Source organism: Podarcis raffonei, chromosome 11, assembly GCF_027172205.1.
Source record: "Podarcis raffonei isolate rPodRaf1 chromosome 11, rPodRaf1.pri, whole genome shotgun sequence".
Lineage (NCBI taxonomy): Eukaryota > Metazoa > Chordata > Lepidosauria > Squamata > Lacertidae > Podarcis > Podarcis raffonei.
Window position 1 is genome coordinate 7901951 of NC_070612.1, and position 21333 is coordinate 7923283.

Genomic DNA, 21333 nt, shown 5'->3' on the forward strand with positions numbered 1-21333 from the left:
AATCTTTGTTGGAAGCAGCCCAGAGTGGCTGGGGAAACCCAGCCAGATGGGCAGGGTACAAATAAATAATAATAATAATAATAATAATAATAATAATAATAATAATTGGGTTTTTTTGTTATTATGCGATGTAAATTGTGTTTTTAATGTTGTACAGTGCCCCAGGATCTTCAGATAAAGGGTGATATATAAATCAAATAAATAAAGAATGTGTGTGTGTGTGTTATGGCTCAGTAGGTTAGAACACCGTGTGGATAACACCAAGGTTGCAGGTTCGATTCCCTTATGGGACACCTGCATATTCTTGCATTGCATTGCAATGGGCTGGACAAGATGATCCTGCTGGGTCCCTTCCGACCGTTCTTTGATTCTACGATTCTCTCTCTTTCTCCCGCGCTTGGCCACCGGGGGCGCTGGAAGGGAAGGGAAAAGCGACGGAGGGGGGAGCTATGGAGCAAGCCAGAGACCTGCACAAGCCACCGGCGGCGGCGGCGGCAGCAGCAGCAGCAGCAACGACGCACCGAGGAGGCGACAGTGTCGGCGGCGGCGGCGGCGCAGGCTTCTCCTCTCCGGCTCGGATGAAACTGCGGTGATCGGCAGAAAGCGTTTCTCCAGCAGCCCTCGAGGGCTCGCCGAGCCAGAGCGCGAGAGGAAGCGAGCGAAAGGGAGCCAGGCAGGTCGCCCTTGGAGCCGCGAGCGGGAGCAGCCGGGCGCAGGCTGGGGTCCCGCTCGCGCCCCCGGATTTGCCCTCCCGCGGACCCACCGGAGAGAGAAAGAGAGCGGGGGGAGGACCCCAAGCGGCAGCTCGCCTCGCGTCGACGGGGATTTTACGCCAGTGCATTGATTTCCCTTCTTCGCAACGAGAAGAGCAATTCCTTCCCTCTCCCTTTCTCCTCCCCTCCCCAGTCTTTCTCCTTCTTTTCTTCCCTCCACTCTACTGCCACCCCCTTTTTTAAAAAAAGCCCGTAGCAATTTTTTAAACCTCCCTCGGCTTTTTAAAATATATGTATATCTTTTTTTGTTTTTGCATGCGTGATTTGTTTTGAAAAAAGAGAAATTGTTCGAGAGGCGCCATTTTTCACCTCCTTGGGAGGAAAAAAAAAGAGAGAGGAGAAAATCTGTTTCCATCTCCCTTGTTTCTCCACCGTGTGCAATCGCCTCCCTTTCCTTTTTCTCTGCCTCCCTCCTTCCTTCCTTCCCTCTCCTCCCTCCCTCTTTCCTGAGTGGGGGTCTCCGCCGAGCAGCCCCCGCGAACCCGCCCCTCCACCTCCCCCCTCCCGCCCCCCCATCTGACAGTTCCCCGCGCGCCATGGCGCCCCTGCGCCAAAATCGCCAAACAGAAGCGGCAGCCGAAGGAGCAATAATACCTTAGGGGGCGGGGAAGGGTGCTTTGCTTTGCTTTTATTTATTTTTTAAAAACAATTTTTTGGAGGGGTGCAAAAAAGGGACTTAGGGGTCTGGGATCTGGAAACCCGCCCCTCCCTACTCCGTTCACACGCCTCCCCAACCTCCCCTCTACACGCATCGCGGTCGGCTGAAAAGAATCCTCGCGGAGAAAGGAGAGGCAAGGCGCGCGCTGCTCCCACGAAGGACTTTGGGGAGCTTAGCGAAGCCAGGCGCTTGGCTTTCCGAGAAGATAATGGGTGAGTCCTCATGAGCTATGGGTGGGTACTTGGGGGGAGGGCTGGGGAGCTTTTTTGGGTGGGTGGGTGTCTGTAGGGGGTTCCAGAAGGCTGGCGGATGAGTGCCAGGAGGACGAAAAGTTGAGCTCTTTTTTTGGAGGCGCGGGAAAAGGGGGATTTCCCCGCTGCTTCTTGACGCTGCGTTTGCTGCTCAAATGTAACACGTATTGCAATAACCTGTGAGTATTATATGCAGATATTAGTTGCGGATCTGCGTGGGTTTGATGTGCTTTTGGTTTTTTTAAGGCGTGCGAGGGAAAGTGGGAGGTCGTGATTTGGGTACTGGAAGGAGTTTGCCCAAGGACGCATGCGGCCCGAGGCTAGGCGTGTTTGCTCGGAAGTAAGCCCCCAGCCAGTCACCCCAGGCACAGGCAGTGCTCAAGGGGGCTTACTCCCAGGTAAGTCTGCGGAGCAGACTCCCCTCCTTTCCCTTAAGCTAGCTCACTGTGACTTGGGATGGCATTGAGTCCCCCGCCGCCCACCACCACCCTCTGCTGAATTTAGAGAGAACAGGCGTCGGATCGGGCCCCTGCAGGCGCTGGCTTGGGAACAGGCCCCGATCCAGTCGGTTTACTGCCGAGGAAAGCTGCCCAGCTCGTGGCGCTTGCGCGGCTGTCAATTTCCCCGCGCGCTTTACTTGGGGGCCGAGGACGCAGCAGGACTTCCTGCGAGAGGGATCCGGCTGCAGGGCTGTTGCAGGCTTACTTGGGAGCAAGCAAAGCTAGCGCACCGCCTGCAGGGCACTTGCTCGCGAGTAGGCTGACCTGCGAGCAAAACAGGAGCCAGGATCGGGTTGCAAAGGGGCAGGCCTGGGAGTAAGCATGCGTATAGGACTGGGCTGTTAAATTCCTTCCTCCACGACCCACCTACCCGTAGTAACCCGTAGTGTTTATGGGGTTTTGCTGGTGGTTGGCTGGGAGGTGGCAGACTTGGTGTGTCTGAGGTGTGCGGAGCGGGTGGCAAGACGGCATTCCCTCTCGCTTGCAGCTTCCAGCGTGGATCTTGCGAGAGTAGCGAGCTTCGCGCCAGGAAAGTGTGGCTGTCGAGGAGAATGAGATGGCAGCGCTGCTTTTTTTAAAAAGAGAGAGAAAGAGAGAAAGAAAGAAAGAAAGAAAGAACATGCATCAGAATTTGGGGGTATCGCACAGTGCTCTACGGCCACACCGCTTTCATGTTTGCGCGGTTTGCATTATACTTTGGCTCCCAACCCCCACCCCTTCTCCGGCCAAGCCTTTTGCGAGGCTCTTCGAGTGCTATTTTGACATTGGCAAAAGGACACTCTGGCAACTGCTACGGTTTGCGGCGCATAAACAAGCCCTGCTCGCTCTGTGTTTGTCCGTGTAGCAGGGGCTGGATAATTAACAATGCAGGTTTTCTTTTCTCTCTCTCCCGCCCCCCTCCCTGTTTGTGTCAGAGTCAACCTCGTTAATAGATCGGCTACTAATAAATCCAGGATTACCCTTCAGCTACCCTCCCATGCCTTAGTTGGTTGTTGTTTTTTAACAACACACACCGAAAACACAGTGTCTGCGTCTTCCCCTCCACCTCAGCTCCAAATCCCCGAGCTCTGCTTCTGATTCCTGCAAACACTTGCTTTGCTTTTTCCTTCCAAAGCTATTTATTTATTTTGCAAGAGGGGAGAGAAAATGCTGGAGGTTGAAGGCATTAAGAAAGCGAAAGAGCTTGTAGCACATGTGGGGGCGAGGGCAGGAGGTGATCTTAGCTTCTGGTTTCCTCCTTTTCCTCTCTTCTCATGCCTTTTCTTTTGCAAACAGCAACAGACTGCTGCCTGCTTTGAAAAAAATAAAAATAAATAAAAGGTTGAAATAGCCTGATAGCAAATGCTGCGAGGCTTGATACCAAGTAATAAACTGGAATATATACTTTTGTGTTTGGTGGAGGGATGGCTCCTTTGTAATGCAACATTGTGATGTATTTGGGGAGTGGTGTAGGGCATCATAGAAACACCATACAGGTTATGTTGTGTCCAGAAGATGGAGAGAAGAAGAGGGTTTCTTTCCGTGTTGTTTGAATGGGGTTTCTCTCTCAACCCCGGAACATTGCAACCTCCCCAAAATTGTATCTCGGCCACCCACTAAAGTTGTGGTTTAGGAAATCTAGTTCGCATTGTTGCGATGATTTCGCATGTGAACTGGCTTTTTGTGTGTGCCTTCTCTTAATCTGGATGTGTTGGAGGCAACAGATGGAGTTTGGACCTGTTTGCGGGGGTGGAAAAAACCCCGTCAACTTTGCCAGACCTCCCCAGCAGGGAAGAAAACAAGCCCAAGTCCTCACCCCCTACCCATGCCCTTCCCTCCCCCACTGACGAATCCAAGACTCCCACTTCCAAACCGAAGCAGAGGGAAAAGTAGGGAGAGCAGCTTTTGTAGTAAAACCCCATCAGAGCTGCAGTAGTGAGGTTTTCCTTTGCACGGGGTGGATGGCTTTTGGTGTAGGGTGTGTGTGAGGGTGTCTGGGTGTGAAGGAGGGGTGGATGGGATCTGGGAGGAGCCAGTGGCTGGGAGGGTGAGCGGATTCAGACTTGCATGGCCTTGAAAAGGTTCCTTCTCCTCCAGATCAGTTCTTCTATGGCGGTTCCTATGGCACGGGTCATCAGAAGCATCTCTTTTGCTCCAGGCCTATTTCTTTAGTGCCTGGAGGAGAGACTGCAGTGGCAGCGGAGTGCAAGTGTTCATGTCTTTAGTGTTTTGGAGCCTCTAGGCTCCATAGTGCAAGAGAATGGGTGAGTGGGAAGTTGAGAGCTAGTTTCTGTTTCTCTTCCCTAGAAAGCTGCCTAGGATGGATTCATACTGGGAGCGAAATACTATCTATTCTCAGGAGGTAGGAATCCTAGCAGAAGGCCTCTTGAACACGAGAGCTGAGTACAGTGGTACCTCAGGTTAAGAACTTAATTCATTCTGGAGGTCCGTTCTTAACCTGAAACTGTTCTTAACCTGAGGTAGCACTTTAGCTAATGGGGCTTCCCACTGCCGCCACACTGCTGCTGCGTGATTTCTGTTCTCATCCTGAAGCAAAGTTCTTAACCTGAGGTACTATTTCTGGGTTAGCGGAGTCTGTAACCTGAAGTGTCTGTAACCTGAAGTGTCTGTAACCTGAGGTACCATCGCACAGTCGTACCTTGGGTTATAGCCGCTTCAGATTGTGTTTTTTTCGGGTTACAGACAGCCGAAACCCGGAAGTACTGGAACGCGTTACTTCCGGGTTTCGGCGGTCGCACATGTGCAGAAGCGCTAAATCACGCTTTGCACATGTGCAGAAGTGCCAAATCGCAACCCACACATGCCCAGATGTGGGTTGCGAATGTGCATCCCGCATGGATCACGTTCGCAACCCGAGTGCCCACTGTATCTCTCCCTGCTTCTCCTAGCAACTCTCTGCTCCTGCAGAAACTTCCTAGAGTTTGCATTCTGATGTAGCAGTTCTCCCTCTCCCCACCACGGATTCACCTATGGGTGCCTGTTCATGGAGGTGGAACGGAATTGGCCAATAGATGAAGAGGATGCAGGAAATCCTCAAGATTGGTAGGAAGCGAGCTTTCTAGGAAAGGTCTCTCAACATTAGCTGAGAGCTTGAGAAGAGGGGGAAGAGGACGGATTTTTGGTTATCCTTCCTCTCTTGACTTATGGAAGCAAACGGTGGTCTAGACAGAGCCCTGTCGGAAGTTGGTGGCATGTAACCAAGTGGAAGGGAGAGAAAGCATATGCGGACCATATTTTCGCCTCCCACCCCACCCTTTCGCCTCTTACTTTATATTGAAAGCAGAGGTGTTTCATTAACTCTAAGATGTCAGCAGCCCGGCAGTGCGGTCAAAGCGGTGAGGCAAGGGAGCGATGCTGGCCAGCCCGCTCCGGGGTGGGGGCACCCAGTGTGCCATTGCCTTATATGTACATCTGTGGAGTTGGAAAGGATGTTCCAAGCAAGCCGACTGTTGATCCTGCTCATCTTCTTGCTGGGGGGTGGGGGGTGGGGAGGGAAGTAACTCGATCCCTTCCATACTGACAGGAGGATTTTGCAGGGTGGCCAAGAACTTGCAACTCTGGCCAGCTTCAAGGGTGCATTCAGTCCCAGGAACCTGGGTGGCAATGTTTTTTTTTTATTAAGAGACACATGTATTTAAAGTCACGCCCTGCCAATCTGATGCAAAGGGCCTGAAAAGCTTTTGGAGCTGGGTTCAACTTGCTGAAGGAATTCAGAAATAACCAAGTGCTCAGACCTTCTGTCAGAAGGAGGGTTTTTATTCTCTCAACCAATAGAAGTATAAAGGAGGACATATTGCTTGTCTAAACTTTGTGATAATCTGAGTTCGCTGTACAGTCATGCCTCGGGTTACAGACACTTTGGGTTGCATGATTTCAGGTTGCATATCACGCCGAACCCGAAAATACCGGAATGGGTTACTTCTGGGTTTCGGCACTTGTGCATGAGCAGAAGAGCTAAATCATGCTTTGCGCATGCACAGAAGAGCCAAATCGCAACCCGCGCATGCGCAGATGCGGCACTGTGGGTTGCGGGCACTGCTAGTTGCGAACATGCTTCCTGCATGGATCACGTTCGCAACCTGAGCATCCACTGTACAGTGGTACCTCGGGTTAGAGACGCTTCAGGTTACATACGCTTCAGGTTACACAGTCCGCTAACCCAGAAATAGTGCTTCAGGTTAAGAACTTTGCTTCAGGATAAGAACAGAAATCGGGCTCCGGTGGTGCGGCAGCAGCAGGAGGCCCCATTAGCTAAAGTGGTGCTTCAGGTTAAGCACAGCTTCAGGTTAAGAACGGACCTCCGGAACAAATTAAGTACTTAACCCGAGGTACCACTGTACTGTAAGTTTCCCTGCAAAGCTTTATATCTGTCTGACCCTAAGAGAACTGCCTTCCTTTTTTTCTGAGCATCCAATGATACAAAGTTTCTCTCCCTTTCCTCTTTGGTTTTTGTTTTGAATCTGTTACTTTTTGTTATGTTTTCCTTTTGGACATTACGTATTTCTATTTCAAATCTGCCTTGGCTTTGACAGTTCATTTCCCCCACCTATTTCTTGCAAAGCTCCAGTGCCTTTTTACAGCTGCTGCAGCAGCAGCAGGCAGAAATTCAGCAGGAGAAGCTCCTCCCAGCACAGTGAAGTGGGAAAGCTGTTCCTGTTGGATTTTTTGACAGCATTAATGGAGTATTGGGGAGGTTCTGTTGGGGAAGGGGATAACCGAGCCGGTCATTTGGACCTCCCTGTGTTGCTCATTGTCTTTGTCCCCATTTTACAGACGGGGCAGCTTGAGGGCAAAACAGGAATGGCTTCCCCTCAGTCACACAGGGAGTTTACCAGGTTTCTCATGCCTGATTTTAAATGCTGTAGACTTCATGTATAGAGCCCTGCCCTGGGTTTAAGCTTGAAGCTGGAATGTTGCAGAACCTGAAACTAGCTGGCTGTTCAATAGATAGAGCCCTTTTCTTTAAATTTGCAAAAATACTTCCAGGGCTCCTGTGTCCGGGATAAAGCCTGGTGGCATTTGAAGCCCAGTATTGGCCTTCAACTTTCCTACCACATTCTATACAAATTAGGGGCACGGGAAAATCAAAAGATGCCTTATACTGAAACAGATCACTGGTCCATTTAGCTCAGGATTGTCTGTGCTGACTCAGAGTGCCTCTCCAAGGTTTCAAATAGGGACCTTCCCAGCCCAACCTGGAGATGTTGAGGACTGAACCTGGGACCTTCTGCAAAGCAGTTGCTCTACCACTGAGCTATGAAAAAGGTAAAGGGACCCTTACCATTAGGTCCAGTCGTGGCCGACTCTGGGGTTGCGGCGCTCATCTCGCTTTATTGGCCGAGGGAGCCGGCGTACAGCTTCCTGGTCACGTGGCCAGCATGACTAAGCCACTTCTGGCAAACCAGAGCAGTGCACGGAAACACTGTTTACCTTCCCGCTGGAGTGGTACCTATTTATCTACTTGCACTTTGATGTGCTTTCGAACGGCTAGGTTGGCAGAAGCAGGGACCGAGCAATGGGAGCTCACCCCGTCGCGGGGATTTGAACCGCCGACCTTCTGATTGGCAAGTCCTAGGCTCTATGGTTTAACCCACAGCACCACCCCCCTCCTAAATGGAACCAGTGTTAGAAACTCAGATATATCAGCTAGGCACCAATTACCTCCTCCAACCGGAGTTGCGGTCGCCAAAACGGAACGCCTGCTTGGCATTTGGGGGCCAGACAGCTCAAAAGTTGTGTTTTTCAACACGACTTTTTGGTTCCTGAACTTCGTTCTGATGTTGCAGATAAAATATAACCGATGGAATTCCCCAGGATATGTTGCTAGTGTGTGAAAACAGGTAAGGTCCAAGGATCCCCAGGCAGATGGCAGAGGTGTCAGGTGGCATCCTGGTGCCTGGGCATCTTCACTTGGTCACAAGTGGTCGAAAGCCAGGTGCAAAATGTTCCTGGTGTATTTTGAATGCTGAACAGAACCATGTAGTACTTTGAGTTCTTTGGAGGAAAAGATGGTATATAAATGCAAGGAATAACTAAGAGATAAACTTGAAGGCTGTATCAAGGGCCTTGAAGATGGATCAGCTAAAAGGCCCAGTGGTCTGACTCTGTATAAGGCATGTTCCTACATAAGACATTCTAGTTTGTCTAGGCATTTGGATCTTGAAGACCATTTCCACCACCCCACCCCTGAATATGGCCTTTGTGTACAGTGGTACCTTGGGTTAAGAGCTTAATTCGTTCCAGAAGTCTGTTCTTAACTTGAAAGTGTTCTTAACCTGAAGCACCACTTTAGCTAATGGGGTCTCTTGCTGCTGCCGTGCCGCCGCTGCGCGATTTCTGTTCTCATCCTGAAGCAAAGTTCTTAATCCAAGGTACTATTTCTGGGTTAGCGGAGTCTGTAACCTGAAGCGTATGTAACCTGAAGCGTATGTAACCCGAGGTACCACTGTATTTTCTACTGTTTTACTCATTTAAAATAAAATAAACTTGAAGAAGCTGGGTGAACTTCCCTCCCCAATTTCAGGTTAAAGCAGCCTTTGGACTACAACTCACATCATTGTCCTTGACCACTGGCCGTGCTGGCTAAGAATGATGGGAATTGTAGTCCTACAACACCTAGGGGGCCAAGATTGAGAAAGGTCTAGGATATCCAGGGTTTGTTTTTCCCCCAGTCAGAACTCACCGGAATTCAGTTCCGGCACTTCTCAGCTGGGCACCATTACCATTATAAGAGAACAAGGGAGGTGTTCATGGTGAGTTCTGGCACTCCCCCCCCCCCTAGAAAAATAGTACTGAGAACATCTTTCACCAACTTAGTCTTGCAGTTGTTTTGGACTACAACTCCCATCAAGCCCAACCGTTGTGATCCAAAACATCTGGAGGACTCCCCTTTTGGCAAAGGATGGCCGAGACTAGCCCTCTGCAGTGACCACCCCTGTCTTCACCTGTAAGAGGGCTTGGTGAGCAGCGCCTTATCTACTCTGCCACCTTTTGCTCTTGTGGCCTTTGTGGCAACCTGGTGCAGGTGAGGCTTTTCCTGTGCAATTGGTGGGAAAAGCTTCTGGCTTAAAATCTTGCATGTTGGGGTCAGACAGGACGCACATGCTTAATCACACAATTGCCCCATTTGTATGAAGCAGGTGTGTTTTAACATCAGATGGGACCAGCCTCCACTGTCTTGTTTCATTGCTTCCTGTCATCTCAGGATCTTCACATCCAGCTGTGCTAACGTCTGGAACTGAAGCGAGGATTTGCGTACCTGAGTATTGGGGTGATGATAAGGTAGGGAGGGATTGAGACATGCCCCTTTTAAAATCCAGACCTGATTTATCCATGAATGTGGCAGACAGGTGGCTAAACAAAATGGCTGCTGTCGTTGAGCCTACTTTGGCCTTCAGGCTGCCATTAAAGTCGTGGTTCCCAATGTGGGGCACACACCCCACAGGGGGGCAATTTGATTTTTAAGGGGGGCAATTCGAGAATGAGTTATTAACAGTTGATGGCCTTTTAGGCTTCCTTCACATGAATAGGAGTTCACTTTTTGAATAATAAGAATTATGTTGTCGTTTAGTCGTGTCCGACCCTTCGTGACCCGGATCACTGCCTTGCCATGGCGAAGGGGCTTGAATAACTCAGAGAAGCTATGAGCTATGCTGTGCAGGGCCACCCAAGATGGGCAGGTCATAGTGGAGAGTTTTGACCAAACGTGATCCACCTGGAGCAGGAACCGGCAAGCCACTCCAGTATTCCTGCCAAGAAAACTCCATGGACAAAGACAACAGGCAATAAGAATTATAGGTCGGGATTTTAGAGATGCTTAGGTTGGGCATCGCCAAAAAAAGGTTGGGAACCACTGTATTAAAGGGAGAGCAGGAGGACCCGTTAAAGGGATAACAACACCTAGGTTTGGCACAGCTTCCGCTGCAGATTCATTGAACGAGCTTCTTGAATTCCTTCCCATCCTGCTACTCTTGCCCTCAGCACAATGGGAACATGGACAGTCCATCTTGGGTGGAGACGCGATTTGTGAGCGTTTTCCTCCATTCCCTTCTGTTCCTGCTTTCTTGGATCTACAGAGCGTACTTGAGGGCAGGGCCTGTGTATTTTCTTTTGGTTTGTGTACATTGTCTGGTTAGCATGGGGACTCCAGTAGTAACTGTGAATCATAACAATATGAAGGCATTTCGAAGCGTTGTATAAATAGCCTGCAGTAATGCGGCAGATAATTCAGTTGATGAGGCATTTCAGGTCACCGAAGTATGGGGGCGGCGGGAAAGGGAGATTCCTGCAAAATCTTAATTTGAAGGGCTGTGTGCACCTGGTAATTACACCAGGGGGGGAATTTGATGTGGATGTAAGTTTACTACCCCGAGACTCTCAGTTTCCATTTAAAAACAAACAGCAGTGCGGGTGTCTGCCCTTTACGGAGACCGTTGCCAGGTTGCAACCTGCAGATTCATTATTACCAGATTTCTTTCCCACCTTAAGGTCCCAGGGCGAGTAACGACAATGTAAGAATACAATATCACGCCTGTGAAAATGGACGGGAAAGAGAAATGTCTGTTGTAATGTCAGAAACCCCAGGAGGACTGGGCAAGATTTCCAGTGAATAGGACGTAGAGCCTCAAAGACCTTTATTTGTCCCTTTGTAGGGCTTCCAAAAGTGGTATAAATTATGCAGAACAGGCATATGCAAATCAGCCTTGTTTTTGCAACTTATAAAAACCCAGGTTCTCTTGATGCAACATTTATATTTAATTTCTGTTTTGTTTTGCACATATTTCCCTGGCTGAAATATTTGCATAGAGTGCTATAGCCCCTAAGCAATGATGGCAGTCTGTGGGGAAAATTGGAATAAATCAGAACTTTTCCCACAGAACCCAGAAATCTGACAAGTCTTATGAGTAGATCTCTTTTTTCTGAGCCGCATATAAACAGTGGGGGCCTTCCCATTTCAATTCATGAAACTAGGAAATGACTAATTGGCTGTGGAGTACAGGCAACAACCAATTTTGCTGTTGTTGTTTAGTCGTTTAGTCGTGTCCAACTCTTCATGACCCCATGGACCAGAGCATGCCAGGCACCCCTGTCTTCCACTGCCTCCCACAGTTTGGTCAAACTTATGCTGGTAGCTTCGAGAACACTGTCCAACCATCTCGTCCTCTGTCGTCCCCTTCTCCTTGTGCCCTCCATCTTTCCCAACATCAGGGTCTTTTCCAGGGAGTCTTCTCTTCTCATGAGGTGGCCAAATTATTGACGTCTCACCTTCAGGATCTGTCCTTCCAGTGAGCACTCAGGGCTGATTTCCTTCAGAATGGAGAGGTGTGATCTTCTTGCAGTCCATGGGACTCTCAAGAGTCTCCTCCAGCACCATAATTCAAAAGCATCAATTCTTCGGCGATCAGCCTTCTTTATGGTCCAGCTCTCACTTCCATACATCACTACTGGGAAAACCATAGCTTTAACTATATGGACCTTTGTTGGCAAGGTGATGTCGCTGCTTTTTAAGATGCTATCTAGATTTGTTATCGCTTTTCTCCCAAGAAGCAGGCGTCTTTTAATTTTGTGACTTCTGTCACCATCTGCAGTGATCATGGAGCCCAAGAAAGTAAAATCTCTCACTGCCTCCATTTTACATTGTACAACCAATTTACACACGTCCAATTGATGACGGTTGTGCCGAACCTGGAAGCAACTTTAAAAATGGCCAGAACAGTCCTAAAAGAGCCCAGAAAGGGCAAAAAGGCATGAAAACAGTGCTTAGCAATGCCACGAGCCTTTGCAAGTGCAATTCCAGGAGCCCTTGCTCTGACCGTTGAGGCCTGTGGAAAGTTGGAGTTTGGAGCAAGGAGGTTTGGAGGGAGTGATTGTGGTGGAGTTTAGTGTCTTGTAAGTGTTGCTGGTTTCTCAGGGGTTTCCAGAGGTTTAGAAGGTGTTTGTAAGCTTTTCCAAGGGTGTTTCAGATATATGCGATAAAAGCCTGCTGCCCAGGAACATAACCCCTGCGTAAATGGGGAGCTGCCTGTACATGTTGTACATTTAAAGCACATTGAAATACAGTGGTACCTCTGGTTAATAACTTAATTCGTTCTGAAGGTCCGTTCTTAACCTGAAACTGTTCTTAACCTGAGGTACCACTTTAGCTAATGGAGCCTTCTGCTGCCGCCGTGCCGCTGCCACGCGATTTCTGTTCTCATCCTGAAGCAAAGTTCTTAACCTGAGGTACTATTTCTGGGTTAGCGGAGTCTGTAACCTGAAGTGTCTGTAACCTGAAGCGTCTGTAACCTGAGGTACCATCGCACAGAATATTTGGAAGTGTCATTTCCTTCTCACAGAACTATACTTCCTAGCACCCCTAACAAACTACAGTTCCTAGGATTCTTTTTTCCCCGGGGGGGGGGGCATGTGTTTTAAATGTGTGTTGAATGAGCTTTGAAAATATAGTGTGGTAGGGCAGTATGATTCCTCACTTCCTCACCCCTGAGTATGTGTTCCATGTCACCCCAAGATCCACACTTGAAGAACCATTAGGCTATATTTAGGGGACACACTGGGAGGAGAGAGGAGGACCATTTATTATTCAGTTATAAAAAAAATCATATACCTCTAATTCATAAAATATCCCAGCGGTTCAAAACAAGAAAAAAAAATAGTAATTTTATTATTTATATCCTACCCATCTGGCTGGGGATTCCTGTACATAACAACCGCAAGGTAAAGGGTAAAGGGGACCCCTGACCATCAGGTCCAGTTGTGACCGACTCTGGGGTTGCGGTGCTCATCTCGCTTTATTGGCCGAGGGAGCTGGTGTACAGCTTCCGAGTCATGTGGCCAGCATGACTAAGCTGCTTTTGGCAAACCAGAGCAGTGCACGGAAACACTGTTTACCTTCCTGCCGGAGTGGTACCTATTTATCTACTTGCACTTTGACGTGCTTTCGAACTGCTAGGTTGGCAGGAGCAGGGACCAAGCAACGGGAACTCACCCCGTCGTGGGGATTTGAACCGCCGACCTTCTGATCGGCAAGTCCTAGGCTCTGTGGTTTAACCCACAGCGCCACCAGCATCCATACATACAGCCAAACAGTAAACACCATGTAAAAAGGTTAAAATCAGATAATTAGCGTGAAAAGACGTGGTCTTAATTGCACACATAACCCTGATGGAATAGAAATGTTTTCAGCAGGTGTTTAAAAGTTACAACAGAAGAAGCTTGCTGAAGGATGATAAATCTTTGCACTGACGGAACATTCTCCTTAATGCCATGTTGAATACTATTCAGTACTTATAAATGTTCTCTGTAGAATTGTATGCAATATTTATCTTACAGTATTTATAACTTGCCTTCTAATCTGGTAGATTCCAAAGTTGGCTAACAGGCTTTTTTAAAAAATTAAATAAAAACAAAAGCCAAATAAAGATGTCAATAACGAAAATGGAAATAGCGCCAGACTTTGAACGCTGTTTCAAAATGGCATAAAACTTTGTTGGAAGTTAGAGAGAGAGAAAAGCAGGGTCTTTGTTTGATAATCAATGAAGCAGGGGGACTTGTTCAGATGGACAGAGGGAAGCAGTGTCCAAAATTCGCCAGGTGCATTTTGCACCTGGATATTGGCCACTTGAGACTAAGTGAAGATGCCAGGGTGCCTGACATCTCCACTCTCTGGAGCTGCATGCCTGGGGATGCTTGGATCTTGCCTGTTTCCACACAACACGTCCTGCAAAGTTCTGCCTGTGATATTTTATCTGCACAAGCAGAACGAATCTGAGGAAGCAAAAAGTCGTACGATTTTAGAGCCGCTTGGCTTCAAAATAGCAACCAGACATTCCATTTGGGGTGACCGTAACCCTGATTAAGGACCCATTTGGTGCCTAGCTTATTTACCTGAGCTTCTAACGCTAGAAGGAAGGCATTCCAAAGGCAAGGCGCTACCACTGAAAAGTCCCCGCTTCTTGATGCTGCCTGCCTGACTTCTGGATGCGAGTAGGAGAGGTTCATTTGGAAGCAATTATCACATTGTAGGGCTCATAACTTATGAGCTGCACACTGCGATATATTATGTACAGCTCTTCTCCGTAGGGCCACTCATCAGAGAGGCTTGCTTATGTTACACATTCTTTGCTAATCTCACTTTGGGCGTATTTTCTGCTCTCTTGGTAGGATCAATTGCTCGTATGTAATCTTCTTCTTGGTTTTCTTTCTCCCTTCGGGCCAGCTAAACTTTGACCTTGTGCTTAGGGATGCATAATTGCTCTTTGATTTTGGACTCGCTGCTTGGCTTAGGAGATGCCTCTGTCTATAATGAGACAACCTTCACTTCCACATCCCTCCCTCTGAAGGTGTGAGCATCTATTGTGGTTAGAACCATGGTCCCCATGAAGAGACAATGGCTGATTAATGTCTGTATGCCTGGATGCACAGTTGTCTTTCTGTTAATGGTGGCTTTGTCTGTAAAAAATGCCTTGCCATTGCAATCTCCCTGTTGACACCAGTCTGCCTTGGGTTAGCCTGGGTCTGTGTTCGAAACTCAGACATAAATGGCACCTTAAACCTAGGTTGTGGTCACCACAACAAGGTGCCATCCCCCCCCCCCAAATTAAATTTATTAGTATCATTACGGCGGTACCTCTGGTTGTGAACGGGATCCATTCCAGAGGCCCGTTCGTAACATGAAAAGAGCACAACCCATAGCGGCGCGTCTGCACATGCGTGGGTTGCGATTCACCGCTTCTGCGCATGCGTGTGATGTCATTTTGCGCACATGCGTGAGCGGCAAAACCCAGAAGTAACCCTTTCCAGTACTTCCGGGTCGCCGCGGGACGTAACCTGAAAGAATGTAACATGAAGCGGATGTAACATGAGGTGTGACTGTAGTCATTTCATTTCTATACTGCTTTGTATTTTAAAGAACAAATCTCAAAGTGGTTTACAACACATTAAAACAACCCAGAATAAAACAAGTTCAAACTTCAAGGAAAATATTTCACTTCTCTAAGTGACATTTTGCTTTCCCCATATTTATTTACCTACTCAATTTATATAGCTCCCTCACAGCAGAAATACTCTAGGAAGCCAGTGTGGTGTAGTGGTTAGAGTGTCAGACTAGGACCTGAGATATCAGGGTTCAAATCCCAACTCAGTCATGAAGCTCATTAGGCGACCCTTAGAGTCATTTGCAGCCTCTTAAGCTACCTCACAGGGTAGTTGTATGAATTAACTGAGGAGGGGAATGAACTGTGAACTCATTTGAAAAAAAGGTGGGATATACAAGAAATAAGATCTTCTGCTTTAACCTGCTTAAGAAAGCTGGAGGGGTCAGCCAGATGGGGCGATCAGTCACCAACCTAGCATCCAGAAGCACCTTATAGACCAACTATGTTTGTTCTGGTATAAGCTTTTGTGTGCATGCATACTTCTTCAGATACCTGATGGACTTCCATTTCATGGTGCTCAATGTGGTGCCTTTCATGATTCTAGATTCCAGGTAGGTAGCCGTGTTGGTTTGACACAGTCAAAAAAATAATAATTGTCCAGTAGCACTTTATAGACCAACTAAATTTGTTCTGTGGAAGACAGGAGTGCCTGGCGAGCTCTGGTCCATGGGGTTACGAAGAGTCGGACACGACTAAATGACTAAACAACAACAAATTTGTTCTGGTATAAGCTTTCGCGTGCATGCACACTTCTTCAGATACCAATATTTTTATTTACATTTTATATATTTTTATTTTGACTGCGTCAGACCAACACGGCTACCTACCTGAATCTAGCATCCAGAGATCTTCACATGGTCGCAGTTGGACCTGCACCAGTTGCAAAATGCGCCTGGTGAATTTTGAACCATGCCTGGTGAATTTTGAACACTTGCCTTGGCAACCTCGATGTATAATACTGCAGGCCATAGAATATAATATGGCACGGTATTTAAGTGCCCACGTTTTCCACATATGGCCTCTTGGAGTAAAGGAGCCCTATGAACTGTGAAGTGCAAATGATGCAAATGATGGTATTCAGTATGGAAAGATGACTGTGGGTCATGCAAAGTAAGTTGAGAAAAAGTTACTGGCAGAGGAAGTTACAAAGACCAGGTTTAGTCTCCCTGAAAATCGATAGCTTTGTTGTGTTATGAAAGTTAGGCAGAGGAATTTGCACATTTTTTAAAAAAAGATATTTATTGAGATTTTCCACCTTAATACATTAAAAAATCAAAAAAGAAAAAACAAAAAAGTTAAAAACACATAAAGTTTACAATCCGTATTTTCAATAACATATTTCCCTGACTTCCCCACACCTCCCCTTCTTATATTCCAATTCAAATTGTTAGTTCAACAAGTTCTTATCCCCAATTTTTGACCTTTTTATATTTAATTCATTTTAGAAAAACCAATTTTAACTTATAAACATCAATATTTGTACATCAGTGCTCATTCTTAAAACTTTTTTCTAAAGTCGACCCAAATTCCCTTCCACGAATTCCCCAATTTTCATACTAATAACAAAACAAAATAAAAAAACAGATTATAATTGTACACCCTTTGGATTCCCAAACCCCACCCCACCCCTTTCCCGGTTTCGATCCCCAACAAATGTCCATCAGTCTTAGTCTACTATCAGCCTGGAGACCTCACGTCCAAGGCTCTTAATTCTCTCTCAATTCCTCTCTGCCGGTTTTTTTGGTAGTCCTTAGTATTAAACACCAGATCTCGGAGAAGCTCTGTCCCAATAGGGTCCATGTTTCTTCCAGCCAGACCTCCATACTTAAAAGTGGAGCCCGAATCTTGTTTCTTACTCCTTTTAAGTCCAAATGTCCCGAAAGTTCCAACTTCCACCTTAATCAAATTTGTAATCCATAGGTCTTCAGATCTCCACATAAGGGGATCTCTCCATTCTTCAATCTCCAATTCAGACCAGATTTTCATCATCCAGTACTTATTTTCCTTTGTAACCATCATGTCAGGCCTCTGGCTCTCCTTTGTCATCTGCAACATTACATCTCCTCCTTCCTTTTCCTCAGAAACAACATATATCTCTTTCTCCACACTCTCAAATCTCTCAAGTTTCTCTTTTTGTCCAGCTGCATGAACTTCCTGAGTCAAATCCTTATCAAATTCAATGAATTTGTTTACTGTTAAGTCCAGAGTTGCAACATTGGTAGCCAAAACATCAATTTGGCCTTGTAACTTTCCCAAGAGAAGAAAAACTCTGTCCAATTTAGCTTGAATTTTTCCTCCTTCAGCCATTCTTGTAATGTCCCAAAACCCCCTCTAGAGGGATTTTGGTTACTTAATCTTCCTTCCAGTTCAAATCCAAAAATCAAGTTAGTTTGTATCAGTTCTTCTATTTTGTTCTATTTTGTTTTCAACAAAATATAACCAAATTGTAACAAATATATCCAGCAGAGACAGCAGAAACAAAGTTCTCTTTTTCCTTCTTGACAGCTAATTTGACAGCTGTCAAACTCTTCTATATCTCCTCAACAGGCTCTCTCGCGGATCACTCCCGGGTCCGGGGGGGTGGCACTTCAGCTCTCAAAATTAGCTCTTATCCTCCAGTAAAATTATTTATACTGCCAAATCGTGAAATTAATGTCTTTTACCCAATAAAGAAGAAGAAGTTCTCTCAACCTTAGTTAACTAGTCCTTGCTTTAAATTATTTACAAGATGGGGAGACGGACTTCCTGTTTGCGCCTTCCCCGATCGTGCCTAATTCAAAAAAAATTTTTCTTTGCAAATCCAATTTCCGTACTACTCACGGGTTGTTGCTTTTAAAGTCCAATTGTTCACAAGAAGAAGTCAGCGCTCTCCGACCATGGCATGCGGCTTCACTCCGCAGGAGAAGCAGTCGACTCTCAGCACCGCGCCGCTCGCCCTGTCCCCCGTTCCGAAGCCTTTAAAAAGGCTCCTTCGCGGGTCGGGGGGCGCAAATGGTGCCCGCCGAGTCACCAGGTTCACAGGCTTCAGCGCCTGTGATTTCTGAGGGTCCCCGCATCGCCGCAGTGGCAAGACCCAAATCCTGCGGAGCCGATTCCCTCCGGGGCTCGGAGGGAATCCGCCATTAGTCGATGGCGCTAACCCGGAAGTCCCCGGAATTTGCACATTTTCATCACTGAACTTCATGTTCTGGAAAACTGTTACGGGTCTTGCAGTAAAATAATATCTGCTTTCAATATTGCACAGAACTATTCAGACTTGATTACAACTCACACAAACACCACCCAGGCTATGTTGAGTCATAAAGGTAAAGGTAAAGGGACCCCTGACCATTAGGTCCAGTCGTGGCCGACTCTGGGGTTGCGGCGCTCATCTCACTTTATTGGCCGAGGGAGCCGGCGTACAGCTTCCGAGTCATGTGGCTAGCATGACTAAGCCGCTTCTGGCGAACCAGAGCAGCGCACAGAAACGCCGTTTACCTTCCCTCTGGAGCAGTACCTATTTATCTACTTGCACTTTGACACTTTCGAACTGCTAGGTTGGCAGGAGCAGGGACCGAGCAACGGGAGCTCACCTTGTCGCGGGGATTCGAACCGCCGACGTTCTGATTGGCAAGTCCTAGGCTCTGTGGTTTAACCCACAGTGCCACCTGCATCCCTATGTTGAGCCATTTCAGGTTTAAAAATTGAATTAAATTCTTTACCAAAAGGAGCACAAGCTTCTGCTCTAAAATTCCATTGGTAGAGGTGAAGACGTTCCTGCAAAACAATCATATGTGGTCTGAAATACAGGGGAGTCATCTCCCTGCCTTCCGAAAAGGAAAAAAAAATCATTCTGCTGCCCTCAGTATGTTTCCACAGTGGCCACTAATTTGAAAAGGATTTGTATTATGGCCCGAGGAGTGGCTGCATAACCTATATTGCTTAACTTGGTACACAGCGTAGGTGTATAATGTACATCACTTGGCATCCTACAGAGACACTGTATTCTGAATGGATCTAGTCCCAGCCAACTTACAAATTCTTTTTGCTGCAACACTAAACTATGGTGAATGATTACACAGATGAGCCCCTGGTTTGTGCGCTCCCTGTCTTCTTCTGCCGCAGGGGGGTTCAATTTTTGTTACAGACTCATCCCGCTTGCTATGACACCCGGGCACAGGTAAACTGTGGTTAGTCTTAACTGTGGTTCACTAAAACAAGCCTGTTTCAAGCAGCCGTTGGCTTGCTTTAGTAAACAAGAGGTTGGACTCAAAGCTGTAAATGATGGTCATCTAAGACAGAAGTGGACTCTTCCAACCTCTTCCTCACAGCTGCGCTGGCCAGCCACTCACATTCAGCTGTAGCTCCCCAGGTGTGAAACAGAAATGGTTTGTGGTCTGCCTCACTAGGTTGCTGTGAGGACAGAGAAATCCAAGCCTCTTGCCACTGTCAAGGTTGCTGGTGAGTGGCATGGAGCTGTACTGAATAGAAAAGTATTATGGGTTGAATATGCCAATTGTCATCCTTTTCTCCAAACTACTATTCATTCATTTATTCATTCATTTCATTCTTATCCCATGCTTCTAAAATGATGGACCTTGAGGAGGTGTTGCTGAGGTGCGGGTCCAGTTAGTGTTCAGAATTTGCCAGACACCAGGCACATTTTGCACCTGGCTATCGACCACTTAATAATAATAATATTAATAAATTTTATTTATACCCTGTCCTCCCTGGCCAGAGCAGGGCCCAGGGCAGCTAACACCAATAAAATCACAATAAAAACATAATAGGGGAAAAACACCCCAATTTAAAATACAGGTTAAAATGCAATTTAAAATGCAGCCTCGTTTTAAAGTAGCTGATAAATCAAGACCATAAGGTGAGGGAAACATAAGGGTCAGACCGAGTCCAAACCAAAGGCCAGGCGGAACAGCTCTGTCTTGCAGGCCCTGCGGAAAGATGTCAAGTCCCACAGGGCCCTAGTCTCTTGTGACAGAGCGTTCCTGACCCTTAAACCTGACCCTTAAACCTGTGACCAAGTGAAGATGCTTGGGCGTCAGAATGGCACCTGACATCTCCACCAACTCGAGGCGCATGCCTGGGGATCCTTGGATCTCCCCTGTTTTCAACACATCCTGTAGAGATCTATCTGTTACATTTTATGTGCATAATCTGAATGAATTTCAGGAAGCCAAAAGTCGTATTGAAAAATCCAACTTCCAAACCATCTGGCCCCAAAGTGGCAACCAACCAGGTGTTCCTTTTTGGCGACTATAATCCTGGTTTAAGCAGCCATTGGATGCCTAGCTGATCTATCTGAGTTTCTAACACTGGGTCCAGCCCCTGACTTCAGCCAATGTTGTTGTTTAGTCGTTTAGTCATGTCCGACTCTTCGTAACCCCATGGACCAGAGCATGCCAGGCACTCCTGTCTTCCACTGCCTCCCGCAGTTTGGTCAAACTCATGCTGAAAGCTTCAAAAACATTGTCCAACCATCTCGTCCTCCGTCATCCCCTTCTCCTTGTGCCCTCCATCTTTCCCAACACCAGGGTCTTTTCCAGGGAGTCTTCTCTTCTCATGAGGTGGCCAAAGTATTGGAGCCTCAGCTTCACGATCTGTCCTTCCAGTGAGGTTTCAGCCAATACTGTTTAGTTATAGAAGGTCTCTTCAGACAGACGATGCCTCTGAATCTTGTTGTTTTTTTTTTGGTTTTTTAAATGCCTGTGTCTTGGACTTTCTGGTCTTGCATAATCTGGAGCCATTTGCTTTCCAGGTACCTTTTTCCAAATAGGGCACACTGTGTTCAGGAACTACACAGACTGGACTGGTGAGCGCCATTGAATCTGACCTTTGACTTAGCATTTCCCATAAGCCGGCTTAATGTGCTGTTTCCTTGCTTAGCGTTCAGCATTTGTATGCCCCTCCTTTTTCACGTGCTCTTGGCATTCGGGACAGCATAGATAGCAGAGGCCCTTAGGGCCCAAAGTGACAGGCCAAATGCTTCTTTCTACAAACAGGCAGTGGTGGTGCTTTATCGTCTATGGCGTTGCACTCGAACATCAGCGCATTCTGTCTCAATGTTTTTTCTGGCATGCTGGCACCTTAGGCTGTGTTTCCTTTATGGGCTTTGTGATTTATGGCGGCATCAGTTGTTTAATCACAGTTGGCCTTCCCAACCCTTCTCCTGTTACTCTGTTAGCTACTTACATGGAAAGGTAACTATCTGATCTAATTATGGCA

The 21333-nt window shown here is 47.1% G+C and overlaps 1 protein-coding gene across 2 annotated transcripts in view; it reads left to right on the plus strand.

Moving 5' to 3' along the window:
* Nucleotides 1–1272: 1272 nt before the first annotated feature.
* Nucleotides 1273–21333, plus strand: part of SETBP1 (SET binding protein 1) — a 261669-nt gene continuing 241608 nt past the window's right edge. Inside the window, exon 1 of one of the 2 annotated variants that reach the window (XM_053408673.1) lies at nucleotides 1273–1643. The gene's annotated coding sequence lies outside the window, so the exon portion shown is untranslated. Of the gene's footprint in view, nucleotides 1644–1762; nucleotides 1862–21333 lie in introns of those variants that run through there. The other variant, XM_053408674.1, reaches the window with a different exon arrangement.